Source organism: Mauremys reevesii, linkage group 9, assembly GCF_016161935.1.
Source record: "Mauremys reevesii isolate NIE-2019 linkage group 9, ASM1616193v1, whole genome shotgun sequence".
Taxonomy (NCBI): domain Eukaryota; kingdom Metazoa; phylum Chordata; order Testudines; family Geoemydidae; genus Mauremys; species Mauremys reevesii.
In genome coordinates this window covers 11901879-11924186 of record NC_052631.1, presented here as the reverse complement: position 1 = coordinate 11924186, position 22308 = coordinate 11901879, and the positions used below count along the sequence as shown (strand labels likewise).

General features: G+C 42.1%; 1 protein-coding gene across 9 annotated transcripts in view; it reads right to left on the bottom strand.

Moving 5' to 3' along the window:
- TBL1XR1 (TBL1X receptor 1) overlaps positions 1 to 22308 on the bottom strand; it is a 180535-nt gene that overhangs the window by 136957 nt on the left and 21270 nt on the right. For 3 of the 9 annotated variants that reach the window (XM_039488942.1, XM_039488932.1, XM_039488934.1), the window contains exon 2: positions 4482 to 4661. The exons of 5 other annotated variants lie outside the window; for them this stretch is intronic. The gene's annotated coding sequence lies outside the window, so the exon portion shown is untranslated. Of the gene's footprint in view, positions 1 to 4481; positions 4662 to 9828; positions 9922 to 22308 lie in introns of all 9 variants that reach the window. One more of the 9 variants, XM_039488933.1, reaches the window with a different exon arrangement.

Genomic DNA, 22308 nt, shown 5'->3' with positions numbered 1-22308 from the left:
AAAAAAACCCCACAACCTGGAGATACTTCTAGTAAACATGATTTGAAAGTTGTATCTGTGAGGTACAAATAGAAATCTCTCCCCATGCCCTGAGAAATAATACCCTGGACCTGCAATACAGAGACTAAATTCCAAAGGTAGACAAACTCCATAATTGTAGGGCCAACTTTTTCTCTTACATCTGGAACCCATACGTGAGTCAAACTTGCTGGAGAAATGTAAGTCTTTATTCTAATGGTTGTTAATAAAGTTATGTTCTTCTCATGTTTCACAAGAATGTCTTAGCTTTTCACAATAGTCCAACGCTGGACTGTGGATATTCCATGTATTGTGAGTTTTTGCCATCACTTATGCCCAAGAGCCTTTCCCCATATCCACCAAAACAGATCTGAAGCCTTGTGTAAAGGATTGAATAGTTTTGAAGAGCATTAGAAACATTTCTAGTTACTGCATCTTTAACATAGAAATGTAGGGTTGTAAGGGACCTTGAGTAGTGATTAAATCCAGGCCCCTGCACTGTGGTAGGACCAAGTAAAACTAGACCATCCCCTAACAGCTGTTTGTCCAACCTATTTTTAAAAACTTCCAATGATGGGGATTCCACAACCTCCCTTGGAAGCCTATTCCAGAGCTTAATTATCCTTATAGTTAGAAAGTCTTTCCTAATATCAATCTCCCTTGCTGCAGATTAATCCCATCATACATGTGCTATTGTTTTGCCTAGATCTGTAGATCTCTCATGCTGTTAAAAGTGAAAAGTAATTGTGCAGGAAGCCTTTGCAAAGTCTATGTGTTCTGTGCTTCAATTATCACACATCCCTGGAGAAGTGAACGGTAACCACAGTGTCAACAAGGATGGAACTCTGGGAAAGAACATGAAGAATAACTGATCACAGTCCTCCTTATAACAGCCCTTAACATATTTGAAGACTGTAATCAAGTCCCACTTCAGTCTTCTTTTCTCAAAATTAAACATGCCCAGTTTTGTTTTGTTTTTAACCTTTCTTCACAAGTCAGGTTTACTAAACCATTTAATCATTTTTGTTGCTCTCCTCTGAACTCTCTCCAATTTCTCAGCATCTTTCCTAAAATGAGGCACCCTGAATTGGACACACTACTCCAGCTCAGGCCTCACCAGTGCTGAGTGGGACAGGTATCTCCCATGTCTTACATACAACAATCCTGTTAATACACCCCAAATGACATTTGCCTTCTTTGCAGCTACATCACAATGTTGATTCATATTCAATTTGTGATCCACTATAACCCTCAGATCCTTTTCATCAGTACTACCACCTAGACAGTTATCCCCCATTTTGCAGTGGTGCATTTGATTTTTGCTTCTTAGGTGAAGTACTTCACACTTGTCTTTACTGATCTTCTATTTTGTTGAATTCAGACCAATTCTGCAATTTGTAAAGGTTATTTTGAATTCTAAACCTGTCATCCAAAGTGCTTGTAAAAATGTTATAAGCATATTTCCATTCCATTATCCACATCATTAATGAAAATACAGAATAGTACTGGACCCAGAACTGACCCCTGTAGGACTCCACTAGATACGCTCTCCCAGTCTGATAGTGAACCACTAATAACTACTCTGGTCTTTTAAACGGTTCTGCACCCTCCCCTCTGATAGTAATTTTATCTAGACCATATTTCCCTAATTTGCTTAAGAGAATGTCCATTTGAATGAGAATTCCAAATTTTATCCACTTTTCTCTCCAAATCACTATGCATGGGGAGCCTTTGGGGGCCAGTGAGAGGTGCCAAAAGGGCTTACTCACACTACTGAAAAAGAATGGAATTGCCAAAAACCATGAGTAACATCACCATGCTATAAGGAAAAAATCTGATCTCTCACAAATTTTGATCACTTATATTCTATCTTACTGAAAAAAGTAAAGTAAATCTCCTCATTCTAAATGTCCCATCCCCAGTGCAGTCTTAAGTGCATGCTAGTACAGTTGTCTGCCCCCTTTTGAGGTGGTTTCATATTTTGTTTTTACTGATTGTGTCAATCAGACAATGCAGCTCTACAAAATAAAAAGAATGTTGCAGTATGGGCCCTCACCTCAAGAACAGCAGATAATCGTACTAGCACATTGTTGTACTTAAACACCAGGAACCTGCACTGAGCTCTGTGCAGGTGATTCCGTGCTCTCACCTGGAGACCCAGTCAATAAGTCTCTGCATGGGATCAGGGCTCTGCCCACATGGAGCTCAGAGTAGGACGATGGTTGTAATATAGACAGCTCTTAAATACAGTTAAATACAGCATGTGACTACTGTACCCCATATGCATTCAGTGCTCTAAATTCATATACATACACATATTTTAACCTCAATTGACTGGAGGCATGGCATTGCACCCAATAATCCCTATGGCAACCATCAATACATCACCATTCAATTGGCTGGAGGCTGCTGTTGAGTCATGCAAGGAATTATGTCCCACTTGGAGATCCAGTTTGCTGTCATAAAATCACTACTAAACCTGTCAGAGTAGGACAAGACCAAAAACCAGACTGGCATTAAAACATTAAACAATAACCTAACCTCACCTCATCTTTCATCTCCAGTACACTAGAGAGACATACACTCCCACCTACACGTTACCAACAATGCTGTCCTTGTTCATCCATTTGTCAAATTTTCTGACAAGCACCATCCTACAATCTGCCCCTCATGCAAGGAAGAAGTGCCCTGTAAAAATCCACAAGGATTCTAACAGGTTAATAACCCAGCACTGAACACCTGTGGACCCAGGTTACTCGATCTCACCTTTCGTAACTTATTTGGTGAAATGTTTTAAGCACAGATTCTCCGAGCCCCCAATACTTTTCAGTCAGACCATTAAATGTTCTTCTCATCTGACTGAGCTCATTGTAAGCAAACATGTATTGGGATCTCACCTTTTCTTTCTGACTTTGAAGTCATGTGTACTCTGGTCTACCTAGACGCATGGTACATTCGTTCTCAATTCAAAAAATAGATACCTGCTATTAAACAGACACATGCACTCTAATCCAATAGGACAAAAAGCATTTTCCTTCTATTGTGGTGTTAAGATAAGACTAAGAAAGAAAAAATTCTCTAATATAGCCTAGCATACAGAAGATAAAATGCCTCTCTTACACTCTAGCAACAACCCTCTCCCCCAAAATAAAACAAATTGGCATTCATAGCCTTTCTTGAATAATTCCTTAGCACAGAGTCCTTCCCCAAAGCCAAATGCAATTTCTCTCCTAATGAGTTATTTCCCTCTCCATGTGCTGAAATAGTACGTGACCTCCCATATTAACCATAAAAGCAGTATCAACCTCTCTTTGTACCAATTTCAATCTGACCTGCTCATCATCCATGACAACCTCTCTCTTTTCCAATACCTACCAGATATGTTCAAAGCCATCCAAACCCAATCTCTCTCTACCCATTGTAAAACGACCTACTGGACAGTCATACCAACTGAGTCTTCTGTCAGGGTGGTTAAGCACTGGAATAAATTGCCTAGAGAGATGGAGATTCCACAATCATCAGAGATTTTTAAGAGCAGGTTAGACAAACACCTGTAAGGGATGGTCTAGATAATACCTAGTCCTGCCATAAGTGCAGGGGACTGAACTAAATGACCTCTCGAGGTCCCTTTCATTCCTATGATTCTAACTATTTCCTATTCCATTTCACACACCACTTTTTAATGGTGGTGGTGGCGGCAACATTATTCTCTCTTGTTTGCTGGCTTTCACCCTAATTTTAACTCAAAGGTTTAGACCTCTGGCTCCTATAGCAAAATTTTCGGTCCCAGACATCAATTACTGACCTAGTCCTATAACAAGGTATGCTGGGAAGGGGTGCCCATCCCAAGCAGTGGGGCTCCCTTTCTTGCGGGCCGTATGGAGATTAGAGGCAGAGTAAATACCTGTCATATACTCAGAATGTGAACAACCACTCAGTCATCCAGCAGATAAAACAAAAACACACTCTTGTAGAGCTGGACAGTGATACAGCAAAGGGTGACTGACTTCTTAACCAGTAGGTCAGATCCCTCTCACGGAGGAAAATCTATACTTTTATTCCTTTGATCACAGAAGAAAAGGCTGAGAAGACAGCTTCATGGGAAATTATCAGGTACACCAGGTAGCCACTCCTGTTAGCAGATATAAAAGACAGCTACAGCCAAGGAATTATATAAAAGGGACAAAATTCTAAATCACAGACAGACAAAGGAAATCTAAACTTCAAAGGAACTATGGTGATTTACACCACCTGAGGCTCAGACCCTTATCTGGGAGCCAAAGAGGACAGGAGGGGGAATGTCAGTAACTGGGCCTGAAGATCCTGGAGGGCAATGGCACAGAGCTGGGCATCCAATCTAGTCTCCGGATGCCTTGGCAGTATCCTCTTTCCTCCTTGCCCCAGGCTCTGAATCACAGTTCCCCGTGAGTACTGTTGCATAACTCAAGTTCCATCCAACCAACCTGATTTTAGTTTGTGCTTCTTTGAAAGTGGAGTGCCATGGCTTCCAAATTAACCCCTGGCCAATATGGATGGAGTAGTTGGCAAGTCTCTTGATTTCAGTGGAGCTGTGCAGATTTAAACCAGCTGAGGATCTGGCCCTGAATCTAGACAGAACTTGCTCTGTTTTCCATGGCAGTGATCTGTGGAAACAGCAAGTTTTATCTTTTACATACTTTTAAATTCTTACTGCTGGCACAACAGTACTCTTGGTCAGATAGCTTGAGTCAGCTTTCTGCCACAAGGTGTTTGCACTCGTTCACTGACTCAGTGCTGCAAAGTATGGCACCTTGCCCACCTTCCTGAGCGCTGCACAGCCTGCAAAGGGGCAACACAGTAGTGGGAGCTAAAAACACTGTTTCTAGAAGAGCCCACCTTTGCCACAGTATGCAGAATAATGAGAGCAGACCAGCAGTTTGTTAGAAATCAGACGTTTACTCCCACAGAATTCAAACAAACATTTGCATACTCTTTATTATTTCCTTCAGTTATTTGCATGCAAAGCTTAAGGTTCAGACACTTTATAAAATGTAAAAAAACCTAATTCATGCAAAGCAATTATATTGGGGTCTTACACTGAATTTACTGTGGCGTAAATCAATAAAATGGACTGCCAAACAAAAATTAATCCTTAAACAACAATGCTCATCAGCATCCCACTTGCATTCTTATTCCAACCCCTCTGCTCCCTTCCCATTGGTCCCCTAGATACCAGGACAATCTTGTAGTTCAAATCAAACATAATATGGCCATTTTATTCATTAAAAATCAGTGTCCATTGCCAGAGAGCAACAAAACAAATATGCAGACCAATGTAATTTGTAGTGGTTTTGGACAGCACCCAGCACATTATGGGTGCTACCTCAGTGTACATAAATAAAAACAAAATTAATAATGACAGCGATTAAGTTAGACTGATTTAGGAATGTAGGTGGATGACCAAGAGCATAGGATTGTTGTCCAGTAGATGGAGATCTTTTTTTTAATTCCCAGCTCTGCCACTGACTTCACAAGTTACTTCACCTCCGCCTCTGTTTCCCTTTCTGTTCTACATCTGTCTCCTCTGTTTAGAGGGTAAACTCGGTGAGGCAGGATCTCTCCCTCCTTAGGTGTTTGTACAGTGCCTAGCACAATGGGGCCATGATATCTGTTAGGGTCTTTTGGCTCTGCAGAAAAGCAAAAAAGAAATAAGAGCTACAGGTTGTAGGGCAGGAGTGGGAAAACTAAGGCCTGCAGGTCGCATCCAGCCCGTCAGACCTTCTAATCCGACCCTTGAGATCCCGCCAGGGAGCGGGGTCGGGGGCTTGCCCGGCTCCGCGCAGCTTCCAGAAGCAGTGGCATGTCCCTGCTCCAGCTCCTAGGCATAGAGGCGGCCAGGGGGCTCAGCACGCTGCCCCCGCCCCAAGCACCAGCTCTGCAGCTCCCATTGGCAGGAAACTGTGGCCAATGAGAGCTGTGGGGGCAGTGTCTGCGGACGGGGCAGTGTCTGCGGACGGGGCAGTGCACAGAGCCGCCTGTCCGCGCCTCCACATACGAGCCAAAGGGGGGACATGGCACTGCTTCCAGAAGCTGCTCGAGGTAAAGCGCCACCTGGAGCCTGCACCCCAACTGCTACTGCACCCTAACCTCCTGCCCCAGCCCTAGCCCTGATCCACCTCCTGCCCTCCGAACCCCTCGGTCCTAGCCCAGAGCACCCTCCTGCACCCCAAACCCTTCATTCCCAGTCTCACCCCAGAGCCCATACTCCCAGCTGTAGCCCTCACCCCACCACCCCGTACCCCAACCCCCTGCCCCAGCCTGGAGCCCCCTCCCACACCCTGAACCTCCTCATTTCTGGCCCCACCCCAGAGCCAGTACCCCCAGGATTTGTCATCTTCAATAGTAGAAATATTGAGGTCCCTATTAATGCAATACCCAACATGTTCTTAGCATTAGTGTTGGTAGAACACCAGCACAGGTAATATAATAATGATTTCTTTGTTACCACCACTACCCCCCCCACCTTTTTTTTTTTTGGCATCATTCCCTGTCACAGTAATGCTGCTACACACAAACTCCAAGGTTGGTCACAGCTCAGTAAGTGCTTGTGCAAGACTTGTAGGCCAGATAGTTTAGTCTGGAAGGCTGAATGAAGCCTCCAAGCTGCTTGTTGCATACCAAGGAACCATAAACAGCCTGGGACTGGCCTACCTGAGAAACTGCCTCACCTCCTGCCATACTGCACAACTTGCTAGAAAGGGACACTGAATTAAGAGCCATTATGTTTTCTTGTTTTAAAAAAAAAAAAAACCAAGATTTGTAAATCCTATGGTATCACTTTCCCTGAAAAGAATGGGAAGCAATATGGGCAGGGAGTTGGGTCCTGGCAGCTGGGACTGCCTGACTGTTACAGGAAGCAGAAGGCTTCTTTGACTGTCACATGGTGGGTACAACCTATGTCCCCCAGGGGTACGAGGCACTCCTCTCACCACCATACTGGGCACTCCTTCCATCCACCCCCTGCCCTGGCCTCAGTGAGGGGGACATGTATGGGGCATGAATTTCCAAAGTGGGCACCACAAAAAAAGTTTGGGAAACTCTGAACTAGATGATTTGAAATCATAGAATCAAAGGAGTGGAAGGGACCTCAACAGGTCATCTAGTCCAGTCCCCTGCACCCATGCAGGACTAAGGATTATCTAGACCATCCATGACAGGTATTTATCTAACCTGCTCTTAAGAATCTCCAACCTCCCAAGGCAATTTATTCCAGCGGTTAACCAACCTGACAGTTAGGAAGTTTTAGATGTAAAAAACAAACAAACAAAAAAAAGGATGGCCCCTTCTGGGCTTAAACACTATGAAACTATATGCGTGTCTACACTGCAATTAGACATCAGTGGCTGCTTCATACCAACTTCGCGGTACTCAGGCTGCAAAGCTGTTTAATTGTGGTGTAGACATTCAGGCTTGGGCTGCAGCCCGAGCTCTGTGATCCTCCCACTTCCCAGGGTCCTAAAGCCCAGGCTCCAGCCCAAACGTCTACACTGCAATTTAACAGACCCTTCGCCCAAGCCCCATGGGCCCAAGTCAGCTGCCATGGACCAGCTGCAGGTTTTTAATGCCAGTGTAGACACACACTGTAAGGCCCTGCTCAAGCTTCCCTTCAGCTTTTGCCCCCGCTCCCTCCTCACTTTTGCACCTTTCCATTCCCTAACAAGAACACCCAGCGCCTAGATATTATAGTCCACCTCTGCCATTCTCCTATAAAGTTGGTTTCCCATCCCAGGTTGACCTTCTAATGTAAGTCACATGGCCCTTCTGATTAGCCATCCAAAAGAGTAGTCAGCGGCCCACAGCAACATGACAACAACTGGAGAGGAATTTGAGTTTCAGTAGTAGGTGCAGGATTCAGTGCAGACCTGAATCAGGACTCAGATTTGCCTCCCTACAGCCAGAATCAATCCCTTTTCACAGTACAGTTCTCTCCCTCTCCCACCTCCATTCCTCAACTGACTTCCCAGGCTCCCTACAGAAACCATCCATCCCACCAATGGTGTAATTCTGATTTGGACAGTTCTATAAAGATTTAAATAAAAACAGACAAAATTAATGAGTCCGTTCTTCCAAAATATTTTTGTATAGAATATATGCAATGGTGTTAATCACCCATCACTATAAGGAGAAAATATAAACTTCAACAAAGCCTTCAAAGGTAACTGATGTTTCGGAGAAAATAAACTGGAAATGTACATCAAGGTGATGAATACATTAAGTCAAAATTCTTTGTAATAACAGTCAATGTTTAAGAAGCTCATCCCTTTCATCCTTATTAGGCAATGTTTTGTTGTAATTTGTTAGATATCTTCATAAATGTTTGATGAATATTAACTCTTTAAAATAAAAAAATTAGTTTCTTGTTCTATCTTGAGCATTAAATTATGTCCTAATTAGTGATATCTTGCTATTTTAACTTTCAAATAAATATGTATAAAAACTACATTAAAAGAATATTAGTCAAAGCATGCAAAAGTTGGGAAATGCCAGGGTGCCAAATTTAAGCAGGGACGACAAAAGACATACCTGACACAGAAGGTCACCAGAATGTTTTAAAAGGACAACAAATAAAGAATAAAGCTATGGGAAAATAAAACAGATTAACTGTTTTGGCTGAAATTAAAAAAAAAATAGCCTGAAACAGTCACCCAGCATGGAAAATTTCAGCCCAAATGGTTAAGGTTTAGTAAAGTTATAAAGTGAAAACAGGGTTTGATAATGGGATGTGAGAGGCAACCTTAACGATAGGCAGCACTACCAGCCCCGCCTAAAAATACAGTCTATTATTAAACTGACACAAAACATTGTTTCATTTTCAAGTTGTTTTTTGGGTTTTTAGTTTTTGGGTGTGTGTGTGTGTTTTTTTTTTTTTTAAAAGGTACTTGGTAGAGTCAGGCCGGCACCAAAATCCCATATCCAAACTACCACAAACTTGGAGAGAGTGGGACTCCAAATACAAAGTTTAGGACTGTCCCTTATCACTAGAATATCCTAACACCAGTTTTAAACAACCCCAAACTGTTTGGCAATACAGATCCGGATCTGTAGGTATGGCTTGGGCCCATCTCTAACCATTTCTAATTATTATAATATTTCCAACAATCACCCAGTATCCTCAAAAAGAACAGGCGTACTTGTGGCACCTTAGAGACTAACAAATTTAGTTTGTCTCTAAGGTGCCACGAGTACTCTTGTTCTTTTTCCAGATACAGACTAACACGGCTACTACTCTGAAACCTGCCAGTATCCTCGGTATGCCTCATGCACCAATTTAGCTGTATAATCTGCTGATAAATTACTACCATTAGCCTCCACATACTTAAACCTATATTTGTAAAATAAATATTGGCCAACAGGGGGACTGATTAAATCAAGGCAATTTAAATCAGTGATTTAAATCATGGTTTAAGTCACCAAGTGGAAAGTCTAAATTTAAATCATCAATTTTTAATCAACTTTTCCACTTATTCTTCAGTTATTTTCTGAAGAAGGGTGCATTCTCATTAGTTGACACAACAAACCATCTTGATTTACAATTCACTACAGCCTTTACACTAGTTTTGTACATCTTTTTGCTACCTAGGAGGGTACACTATAACTATATACATGTATTTTCATACACAGATGTCCACAATAGTGGATTACATTACTATTTCATATTATTCAGTCTTAGTACACACAAGAGAGCTTAATTAACATGATCGCATACTACATCTCAAACAGTGATATAGTTTAATCATTTTTCTTACAATCAGACAGGAAAAAAAAGATCACCTTATGTTATATTTGTATTTGTTCTTTTCGGTAATTTCATTTTTGTGATGGCTCTGTATGTCTTTGGCATTCTTTTTATCAGTTCTCTTCTCTCTAAGGTATGTAAATAATTAAGTCAACAGTAACGCATTATACAATTTATTTTCAGCGAACAGCAAAGCCTGGAAAGAGGCAGTTAATGATAATTTACCTGCAAATTTAGGTGAGCTATTTCTCTGTTACTCTGTTATTCTACTTAACATGAAGTATTTGTATAAGAACAGTTTCTGTAAATTTTATATAAATGACAGCAAAGCCCCGATTCTTCAATGAGCTCTGTGTGAGTGAACCCACAGACCCACCGAAGTCAATGTAAAGCAACTTGTAAAGCAACTTGCAGGATTGAGGTTTAAGGTAGTCTGACGTACAGAGAAATACACAGTACAACAAGATGCTAGAAATAATTCTATGATATTGTATTGCACCATTTGTGAAACAGTAGGTGATTATAATTAAAGATCATTTAATGCATACACACAAGGAATGTCCTATGGTGTTTGTGGCTGGATGGTGGTTTTTAAAGAAAATTCCATAATCTGGAATTTTACACCAAGGCTCCACCATAACACTGTATCCCATAAATCGCACAACGTCCACAGAAGCGAACCTTTCCTTTACGAACCTTAGAAGGCATATTTGACCCAGAAATAGGACTCACTGAGGAATGCCTCAAATAAGTGCTATATAAAAAAATATGGCAGCTCAGTCAGCGAGAGGGGCAGCCCACTTGATGAATGAAGGCCTTGTAACCTGGCTGGTGTGGTGCTGCGCAAGGGAGCTAGGGTGTACACCTACTGGCCTACATCTTCATTGGAAGGTGAGGGGCCAAGTGACAAGTGGGGGCCTTCTGGTCTCTAACAGTATGTCTACACAGCATTTTGGACCAAGCGGGAGTGAGCATCCCAGCTTGGTCCACAGACTCAAGCTAGCGGGGCTGATGCTAGTGTTCTAGAAATAGCTGTGGACAGTGCTTTGAAGTTGCGGCTCGGGCTGGAGCTGAGGTTCTGAAGCCCACGCCCTCTTCCTAGGTTTCAGAGCCTGAGCTATGACTTCAAAGCACTGTCTACACAGCTATAGCACTAGCACAAGCTCTGCTAGCCTGAGTCTATTGACCAGGACTGGAAGGCTTGCTATGGGCTGGATGGACATACCGCTATTGGCTTCTTGTCTCATCAGGTCAGGGCTGTCCTGGCTCTCTGCTCTCCCAGGATGTCTTCACTACAGAGTTAGTTGCAGTAATTGGCACCTGGGTGCAAGCAGCTATGTTGCAAAGACCTACCCATGTTATTGTGTCCCCACAGGTGCTGCACTCCTCCAATATGTCACTAGGACTCCTTGGAGCATATGCCATGGATCTTTGTACTGCAGTAAGCTGAGTCGCTCAAAGATTCCATCCCAGTGAATTGTGGGAGAACGTGTGTGTTCATGACAGACAGGAGAGTTGTGGGAAGGCACTAGAGAGCCATCAGCAGTTGAATAATTTAGCCTGCGTCATCATTGCAAGTTAGCAGTCCAAGTGAAAGTTGAACTTGGACTCTAAACCAACTCCTCAGCTATGGCCAGGTTGAAAGCACCACTTAACTCAAGTGAGAGGTTTGCACATGTGAATGGAGGAGGGTTGGTGCAACACCCAAGTAAAAACTCAGGCTAACTCTGTAGTGAAGACAGACTCCCAACAGGACCTCTGTGTCAGGGAGAGGAAAAGCCTGAATGGTACAAGTTGAAGGGGCATTATCTCAAACACCCTTTTCTGGAGCTCATTTTCCTAGGAGTCTTGGTGCCTTTTCCAGTGGCTTTGGGATGGTGGGAAGGAGAAATCTTCTTGCCTTTGGGGCACTACTCAATCCACCCCGCCTCAACCCCACAGTAAAGAATCTGCAGACCTGAAAACTGATTTCCCTTTGACCCAGCTTATGAGCCTTTCAAAATTATGAAAAGCCTCTTCCGCTTCTCTGGAGTGTCACTAAGCAGCAAACTTCCCAATAGGATACATTAAATGGTGTACAATTGCTGAGGGCCTGCTCACTTTGTCTGGGTAGCCACAGGACATGTATATAAAGTGCAGCTTTCCCTAGCTGAGCATTTTAAGCCTGATCCAGAGCATATTGCAGTTTTTGAAGATAGGCCCTTTACAAGACCAGGCACCAAACCTGCACCACATATACAGGTTTAACTTTAATATTATGCACATGGGAAAAAGTGTGCAGAACTGAGGCACTAATTATCTTGTTCCAAAATTAGCACATATGCTTAGATCACAATTTTCAAAGGCTCACAGCTTGGTCAAATAAAACCAATGTTCACCAAACTACACAACTCCATCTACTTTTTTACATTACAACTCTCCAAGAATCTTCTTGGCTAGGGCACTGCTGTGCGAAATTTCACCAAAAGAGATGGTTAAAAAAAAATTAACAGCAATCTTTTTTCTAGTCTACTGAAATAAACACACTTACACACACCCTATCCCCACAGAACTGTTTTTTGGTTTTGTTTTTTTTAAATTCATCTTTGGACAGAGACAAAGCCTGGAAAATTGCAGCTCCAAATATGAAAGTTTCAGAGAGTCATAAGAAACTGAAAATGGGTTGCTGCCTTTCTTGTTATAATATGGTAAGGGAGCTCTAAAATCATGGTAAACCCAATTTCCCCCCACCCACACACACGCCAATAATGTCAGTTGTCCTAATGTTAAGACCAGAGGTTCTAGAGAATTTTTAGTTGGGTCAATTAGTATCCCCTTGAAAATATCACAGCCCCCTAGAGAAGTCTGTCAGGAGAATGTGAAGATACGTCTGAAAGGAAAAAGGGCTTCATTAAGGTCTTTGAAATATGTTAGAGGCCAAGGATCATGCGCAGAAGTGATATTTTTTAATCCCTAACGAAGTTCTTAAAAAAAATTTTAAATAGATCAAGCAAAAATGCTATGCAGATTATGTTCAAAGTAGTGTACAAGTTTCAGTACTTTCTGGTATACATCTACATATGGTACAAGGTAATAATATGTATTTTTAAAAGAAATTCTCCCGTAATGCAAAAATCCCTGCGGAGATTTTCCTTAAACTGTTAAAAAACAGAATGAACCCTAACTTCATCATCAAGCAGGGATGGAAAAATTTAGCCCAAAAGATGAAATGTGAAAACAGGGTGTTATAAATCTTTAGTAAAGCAGGCACAAGCAGGCAAACTATACACATGCACAAATGTCAGTTATGGTGTTGGATTTGTTTTTTCCCCAAAGACCATGATTTGCCTTCTAGAATCTTTCTATACTGCCAGAAGTTGCATGGTGGGAAATTGTCTTATAACATAGTAGTGCCTTGTCTTATATTAATTTTCATGCAAGATGTACACTTTCATGATGAGGCTTGCAAAATTCTATCTGCCCCAGGCCATGTATCTCTTTGACAGGCAAGTAAAATACCATTAGATTTTTCATTATCAAGAATCATAGTGAAGGGCACACATGAACATTTTGTGTCTGGGCTTGTAAATTTTCATAACTATTTTGCAAGGCACATAAACAAACACAAAAGTGACTCTATTTTGCTTGTGAATACCAGACCAAACTGTGGTATAACCATGTTACTAAATCTTGTTTCAGGAACATGATTATACTGCCATTTAGTCACAGCTACACAGGCAAGCCCAAACAGTCAGGATACCATCACGTTGTGACATGATCACCAGACACGGGAATTTTGGAAAAAACTGTCTTCAATTCTAACTGACCCAGTCCTACAAGGTCTTACGAATATACATAACTGTATGCAGGTACATATGCTTAGTAGCCCTACTGACTTCAACAGGGCCTTTCACAGTGCAGAAATTAAAACACACTAGGCAAGTCTTTGCAGACTCAGGTCCCAAATTTTGTCCAATTTGGAGAAAAAAATCCTATCAGACTGTAGACCCAGCATGGAAAATATCAGCATGAAAGGAATATTTTTGCCTAAGCTATGAACTCAAAGTTAGCAAATAAAATTAAATAAAATGAAAAATAAAATTAAAAACTACTTTGCACTTCTAGAGAGCCTTTCATCTAAAGAAGATCTCAGAGCACTTTATACACATGGCCTGAAAAATCCCTGTGAAGTACAAGATCAGTTTTGCATGAGTAAAGTTGTTAGTCATTCACCAAGATCACACAGGAGCAGATCACAGGGTAAAACCCAGGGATCCTGACTCCTAGCTCCCAGCCCTAACCAGGGGGCAGTACTTCGTTTTCTGTATGGAAAGTCTTTACTGCAGTAAAAAAAAGTTAACACAGCATCTTAATATATATATTAGTCTAAAAATAGGAATTCTAGGAGATGTTTGAGTTCTCTAGAGTTCCAAGGACATACAATGTTGCTGCAATGGAGGTGTGGAAGTTTATGGAAATCTGCAGAAATAATTTCTATGATAGCAGTGGGGATTAACACTGAACTGCAAGATAATTCCATGGGCCCTTCCTTCAGTGCCCTTCAAAAACTGCAACTTATTCTCTTTGAACAGTTCCTGAAAAGAGATTGTCTAGGCAAACAGCATTGGTGCAAAAAAAGCTGAAATCCTTAAATGATGACTCATCTATTGATGTTGAGTAATTCTATAACAACTGCATTAGGAATCCAAAAAACTTACTGTTGGTGCTGTAATAAAACTACAATAATATTTTACAACTTATCTATAAGCCACCAAAAGAAGTCATTTAACAGTAGACTATAGTGACTGCTCACAAAGGTGCAGATTTCTCAGCTGAAGGCACGTCAACATGAAGTCAACAGAGCTATGATAATTTACACCAACTGAGGATCCATAGTTTTCCCAAGCATCCTAATAATACACAGTACAGAGCTGTCACAATTTAGAACACATTGGTGGATGCTATAAAACATACTGGAAGCATCAATGTTTAATAATTCAGACTTATAGTCTTCCCCGACCCCACCCCAAAATATTTTATGTCTCAACCCAGACTGTGGACTAATGACCTGAAAAATGTTATTCTAAGGGTTTGTCTACACTTACAGCACTGCAGCTGTGCTGCTGTAGTGCTTGGTGAAGACGCTTCTTATGCCGAGGAGAGCTTTTCCCGTCAGCATAGGTATTCTACCTCCCCAAGAAGCACTAGCTATGTCGACAGGAGAAGCCCTCCCATCAACATAGCACTGTCTACACTAGGGGTTAGGTCGGTAGAACTACATTGCTCAGCAAATCCACATTCCTGAGTGATGTAGTTATAATGAGATAGCCTTGGTCTACACTACAAACCTCAGAGTCAAAAACATTGAGTCAGACAAATAAATTAAACTATGTTTGGCAATAGTAAGGCCATGTCTACTCTACAAATTAATGTCAACCTAACTTATACTGGCATACGGCCATCACAGTTATTAAATTGCCTGTGTGCGCGCACACTTGGCTCTTTGGGTCAGTGGTGCATGTCCTCACCAGGAGCGCTTATATCAATGGTATTGTCATTGTGGGGCATTGTGGAACAGCTCCTGAAAGCCAGTAATAGTCTGCATAAGGAACACAGTGTCTACACTGATACCGCATCGACCTAATTACATCAAGTATCACTCTACGCCACTTGGGGAGGTGATATTACTAAATCAGCATAGAGGGACTTGTGTCGGCAGGAGTCAAATTTATGTGAACATACTTCCATGGCTAGGTTGATGAAAGGCAGCTTACATCAACCTAACCCTTTAGTATAGACCAGGCCTCAGAAATGGAAAAAAACAACAAAATAATAAATAAAATTACTCCCAGGCAGCGGATCCAATCCTTCAGTTCTTACTCAGGCAAAACTCCCATCAATTCCAATGGGATTTTTCACCTGAATACGACTGTCTATTTACACCCAGAGATTTTACATGCCAAGTTTCTGGCTGGAGCAAGTTTCTACATTATATACTCCTGAATATGGAAATTTGTAAGTGGCAAAGAGTATGGTATTGCAATAACAGTAATCTATGTAGAGTCTACAACCTATGGACAGCTAATGCTATTTTTAGGTTATGTGTTGACAATGTCTCTGCACCAGAGAGCTTACAATCATATTTTAAATATGTTCAAGTAAAAACCATTTTACTGCCTTCTGTCAAAGTACATCTTATTTTCTCTCCTGTGATACTTGTGTACATTTCAGAGAAAGGGCGCACATGCATTATCAGAAAGATTTTGCTGGGTTTATGACGTATCAATTTTCCCTCCTTTTATTTTCTTTCGTTCCTGAACTACTCCTCCAACAAATCCGTAATGGTCACTTTCTACAGATTAAATATTAAACAGAATATTTCAGGCATTACTGCAGTTCCTGGACACAGTCAGACTGTAGGCTCTTCAGAGACTGTCCTCCAACATTATAGCTGCAATTCCACAAATTGATCTGTACTGGTAGAGGCCCCTACTAAAGAAACCTGTTTACAGACTTCAGTTCCTATGATCAAGGTCTACAACACTTACAACAATGGAGCACCAATCCTGATTGTGGCTTCTAGATACTACCATAATACAAACTAGGTGAGCCTATGACTGAATTCATTATGGCTGACTTTGCTTTTGTTGCTTTAAGTCAGAACCTGAATGTCACTTATTATAGACAATCTTTATGCTAAAAAGCATGGGACTAAACTGCTCAGAAAAGAAAAACACCAAAAGGTTTTCATTTAATCCAGTGCAGCTTTTGAAATTCCTAGTAAGGACCCAAGCTAACTCCCATTAAAGTCCCCTGTTGACTTTAATTGGAGTTGGATCAACCCTTAGTGCCTGAAGGCAAGTTTATTTTTATTAAATAAAAGACACTGCCAAAAGTTGCCAACTTGGTTTCCTTTCATAGCTGCCCCCCTCCAGATCTTACTCTCTGCAACACAGGCTGCTGAATGAAACTTACTCATGTCTCCAGTAAGTTTCACTCTGCAACACACAATGAAATTGAACAGCGTGACACTGTGCAGGAAGAATGCCCAATTTTGCTGTCTTCACACACAGCAAAATGCCTATTGATTCAAAGACTGCACAAGATCACTTCCACATGCATAAGTTGGACTGGGGAAGAGAGGGCAGATAAGTTCGGGGAAGGAGAGAAGACAGAAAGAGTAGAGCAGAGAAACCATAAAACAGTAAACAGAGAATAGGGTGAGAGGACTGTTTTGGCTTAAGAGCGTCAAATACAAAAACGGCCAGGGAAAGCCTTTATAGTAACAAAGAAAGACAGGAAAGACAAAATGATAACAGGAAACGAGAGAATTGAAGGAGGGGGAGTGAATGAGGTGGAGGAAAGGAACAGAAAGAAATGTGAAATGCCAAGAGAAACATGGAAGTTTTAGGTCTACATAAGAACATCATCATCAGAATGGCCATACTGGGTCAGACCAAAGGTCCATCTAGCCCAGTATCCTGTCTACTGACAGTGGCCAATGCCCGGTGTCCCAGAGGGAGTGAACCTAACAGGTAATGATCAAGTGATCTCTCTCCTGCCATCCATCTCCACGCTCTGACAGACAGAGGCTAGGGGCACCATTCCTTACCCATCCTGGCTAATGGGCATTAATGGACTTAATTAGATAAATTCATGGAAGTTCTCTTCTAAATGCTGTTATAGTCCTAGCCTTCACAACCTCCTCAGGCAAGGAGTTCCACAAGTTGACTGTGCGCTGTGTGAAGAAGAACTTCCTTTTATTTGTTTTAAACCTGCTGCCCATTAATTTCATTTGGTTGCCCCTAGTTCTTATATTATGGGAAATAAGTAAATAACTTTTCCTTATTCACTTTCTCCACACCACTCATGATTTTATATACTTCTATGCTATGCCCCCTTAGTCTCCTCTTTTCCAAGCTGAAAAGTCCTCGCCTCTTTAATCTCTCCTCATATGGGACCATATAGGAAGTCTATTAACTTCATTTTATTTATTCATGTGACAGCAAACAATAGAAAGCTCATCACTGGCAGATGGCAAATGGGGGTGAGTTTTGGGGAGAGACAGAAATGAAAAACACAACATTTTGCCACAATGTTATTGCGGGCATGGAATGGTTTTGTTTGGGGTTTGTTTGTTGGGGGGGAGGGGCAGGGAAATGAGGGGTGGTGTTAATCAGCACAGAAGTAGGTATGTGTCTTTCTGAAGGGGAAAAAAAAAACTTTAAAGCTTGATACAAAAGTCTAGATTCTCCTGGAATAAGCAATGTGCGAACAGAAATGGGTGTGTTTCAAAACACAACATTACACTGACAGGCTTTTGCCATTCATACTACTGTCAAAGCAAGTAAAGTGCAAGTCATTTTCATTCAGTCTCTCCAAATCAAATTGCAAAAGTGCTGTCTCTCTCTTTTGTACTCTGAAAAACACCAACTACCTATTCCAAAATGCAGTAGTTAGACATGGAAAAGGGGTGGGGAGCTCAACTGAGCATGCAAATAAATGCATACACAAACCGGATTTTACAGATTCCAATTACATGCTTGCACGTTTTTCAGTTCTTCACTGGGGTCCAGCTGAAAACTGGCCCTTAATGTTAACAGTTTTGGTAACTTAAAATGACAAACAGCAAAACATTTCAGTCCATATAACAGAAGCACTAGTACTAACAGATACCGGATATGTTAGGTGACATTCCAGCAAGTCTCTGGTATGGAGCCATAGCATTAAAAGAGTTAGTCAGAACGTGGATAACATTTATAAATTATTGCCCCCACCCTATTTTTCATCTAATTTGTTTTCAATCTTTTGATGAGCCCTAGTCAATATAAATAACATCCAGAAAGTTACTTTTTTTACTTCATACTCCTGAGCAATCAGCTTGTCTCTCTCTCTCTCTCTCTCTCTCTGTGTGATGCCTAACCAATACTGATCAGGCCAGGCCCTCAGGATAACACTGCTTGCTTAACATTTGTCCCCTCCTGTTTTAACCTCAAGAATATTCAGTGGAAATAGCTAGAGAGGGTGGGTTTGTTTGCCTTTGGGGCATGTAGTAAGGCCTATCTATTCACCCAGAAGATAGAATCATAGGATCACAGGACTGGAAGGGACCTCAAAGGTCATCTAGTGTAGTTCCTGCACTCATGACAGGACTAAGGCCTGGTCCACACTGGGGGGCAGTGTCGAGGTAAGATACGCAACTTCAGCTACGGTATTCCTGTAGCTGAAGTCAAAGTATCTTATCCCGACTTACTTCCCGTCCTCACCGCTCGGGATCAACATCCGCGGCTCCCCCGTCGACTCCGCTACCGCCACTCGCTCCGGTGGAGTTCCGGAGTCGACGGGAGTGCGTTCGGGGATCGATATATCGCATCTAGATGAGACGCGATATATCGATCCCCGCAAAATCGATCGCTACCTGCCGATTCGGCGGGTAGTCTGGACGTACCCTAAGTATTATCTAGACCAGGGGTCGGCAACCGGTGGCTCGCGGCTCGCCAGGGTAAGCACCCTGGCGGGCCGGCCCGGTTTGTTTATCTGCCGCGTCGACAAGTTCGGCCGATCGCGACTCCCACTGGCCGCGGTTCACGGTCCCAGGCCAATGCGGGAGGCAGGAAGCGGCGCGAGCCGAGGGATGTTCTGGCCGTGGCTTCCTGCCTCCCGCATTGGCCTGGGACCGCGAACCGCGGCCAGTGGGAGCCGCGATCGGCCGAACTTGCCGACGCGGCAGATAAACAAACCGGGCCGGCCCGCCAGGGTGCTTACCCTGGCGAGCCGCGAGCCACCGGTTGCCGACCCCTGATCTAGACCATCCCTGACAGGTGTTTGTCTAACCTGCTCTTAAAAATCTCCAATGATGGAGATTCCACAACTTCACTAGGCAATTTATTCCAGTGCTTAACCACCCTGACAGGAAGTTTTTCCTAATGTTCAGCCTAAACCACCCTTGCTACAATTTAAGCCTATTGCTTCTTGTTCTATCCTGAGAGGTTAAAGAGAACAATTTTTCCTCCCTCCTCCTTGTAACAACCTTTTAGGTACTTGAAGATGAAAAGTGGATGTTATTTATGGTGCATAGAAAGCTCAACTGGACTGGTGAATGGTCTGAGTGGGCAAGGTAAAGATAATAAAAAGGTAATAATTGGAGATATACCAATCTCCTAGAACTGGAAGGGACCTTGAAAGGTCATCACGTCCAGCCCCCTGCCTTCACTAGCAGGACCAATTTTTGCCCCAGACCCCTAAGTGGCCCCCTCAAGGACTGAACTCACAACCCTGGGTTTAGCAGGCCAATGCTCAAACCACTGAGCTATCCCTCCCCCCTTGATAGTGGAAAGTCTTTGAGAGCCTAAGATATAATGAATACAGCATGTACCGAGTAAGAAAACTCTGAGAACTTTGCATAGGTACTTGATGAACTGGAATAAATAAACCTTATAAAAACAACATAGTATGGGGATACACTGGAAGAACAAATTAACATGGATTTTGCCAACATGAAGCACACACATGCAAGGATATTTCCAGTACGGAACCAAAGACCTTTTACAATCTACACAAGTAGCAGATGCAATAATGAAAAGACAAAGGTGGGTTCTACAACTCACCCATTTACAGGCAAATATTTCCAATAATGGCGAGTGTCCTTGAGATAACATAAACCAAGAATTTTAATCTTTAAATTTAGCAGCAGATCTCTCTTTCTGCCACATCAAGCCTATCTAAAATTGCTTGGTGGGCAATTTCTTTGGAATGTATAGCCTGGGTGGTATTTCATAACTGAGGTTATGTTGCTATAAACTCTTTCTGCTTACACAGTGCAATGAATTCAAAATTGAAACAAGAAATATCAAACACTTGCTACATGGAGGTAGGTTAACCACACACCTAAAATGAAATGAGAATCAAGTGCTATCGCTACACAATTAGCCTGTTCAAATCAAGGTGCAGCCTGTTTCTCTAATCCATATCAGGGTGTTATATTAGCAGTTAGAAACAGCTAATGTGTTGCTACCAAATATATGTTGTTACCATAACTTGTTTGGCAAGCTGTTTATTAAAGCTGATGTCAAATGTTTCTCTGCCTTTGCATTATCTACACCTGTGCAGTGAATTTAAAAAAAAAAAAGTCACTGCAGTATTAAATTTGAAAATACACTCTGAAAAATAGGATGTGAAAAGTTCTTGCAGATCACCACGGCAGGTTCTGTATTTTTGTAAAGGACATTCCAATTAAAATCTAGGTTTAAGAGCTTTTATTTAGGGATGTGTGTTTATGTTAAGACTCCCAGCAGGAACTTCTGTAATAGAAGAAGAATGTTGACATCCGTACAAAAATTAGCTATGATTAATTGTTTAATAGTAGTAGTCTCTGTACAAAACACTGCAGACTGAAGGATTTATTGCCAAATGGAGAGCCACCAATACTTCCTTTAACCTCATATGGGACAAATAATGCTCAAGAACTTCTAAACCTAATGGTTGTCACTGACCTCCTTTACCGCCCACACACCTAGGCTAGATCTATACTGGGGGGAGGAGGGGTCAACCTAAGATACGCAACTTCAGCTACACAAATAGCGTAGCTGAAGTCGGCGTATCTTAGGTCAATTTACCTGGCTGGGAGGATGGCGGCGAGTCGACCGCTGCCGCTTCCCCGTCAACTCCGCTTCCGCCTCTCACCGCGGTGGAGTTCCGGAGTGGACGGCAGAGCAATCAGGGATCGATTTAATCGCATCTACACTAGACGCAATAAATCATTCCCCAATAGATCGATCACCACCTGCCGGTTCGGCGGGTAGTGTGGACATACTAGACAGAAAGAAAAAGAATTCATGCAGCATCAAAACTAAATCCTCCCAAGCATTTTTGGCTAAACCTCAAATAGAAAGTCATCTTCTTAGTTGAGCAGATTTGGAATGTGGATTGGTATGAAAGATGGAGGCACATCTTTGCAAAAATTTGTATTATGAGGCAGGAATTTCAGATCACTCAGAGGTGGGCCAACTGTATCCCCACTGAAAGTCAATGACAAAATGCATTTGCTCCAACAGGAGCAGAGGCTAGGCCAACATAAAAAAAAAAAAAATCCTACCTTTGTTGTTATCTATTTGTACAGGAAAACAAAAACTTTTAGAAATCATCCTGATACCTTGATTAGCTCCTCCAAAATGAGGGACAAAAGGTAACATCTGCAATGCTCAGTCAGGCCACCCAGCATCATTCTGGCAGTAAGTGCCCTTCAACACAGTCCCTCAACTTTCCCTGCCCAACTCTTCCTTTTGAGCCACTGGGGTGTTGACATTCACCTCAAGCGTGCCTGTGTTTACAAGAATCCCCAACTCACTGGATTTGGTGGTGGTAGGTTGCCTATCTGAAGAACATGAACTTTAACACTGTCTGTTTGAATGTCAAGGGGACACAACATATTCAAAAAGTTAAATTTAGGGCCTCTCAAGGCTGACGTCTACAGTCTTCGTGTCAGGCACAGTACTTAGCACCACTCATTCTTCAACAGTAAAGATCTGACCCATTAA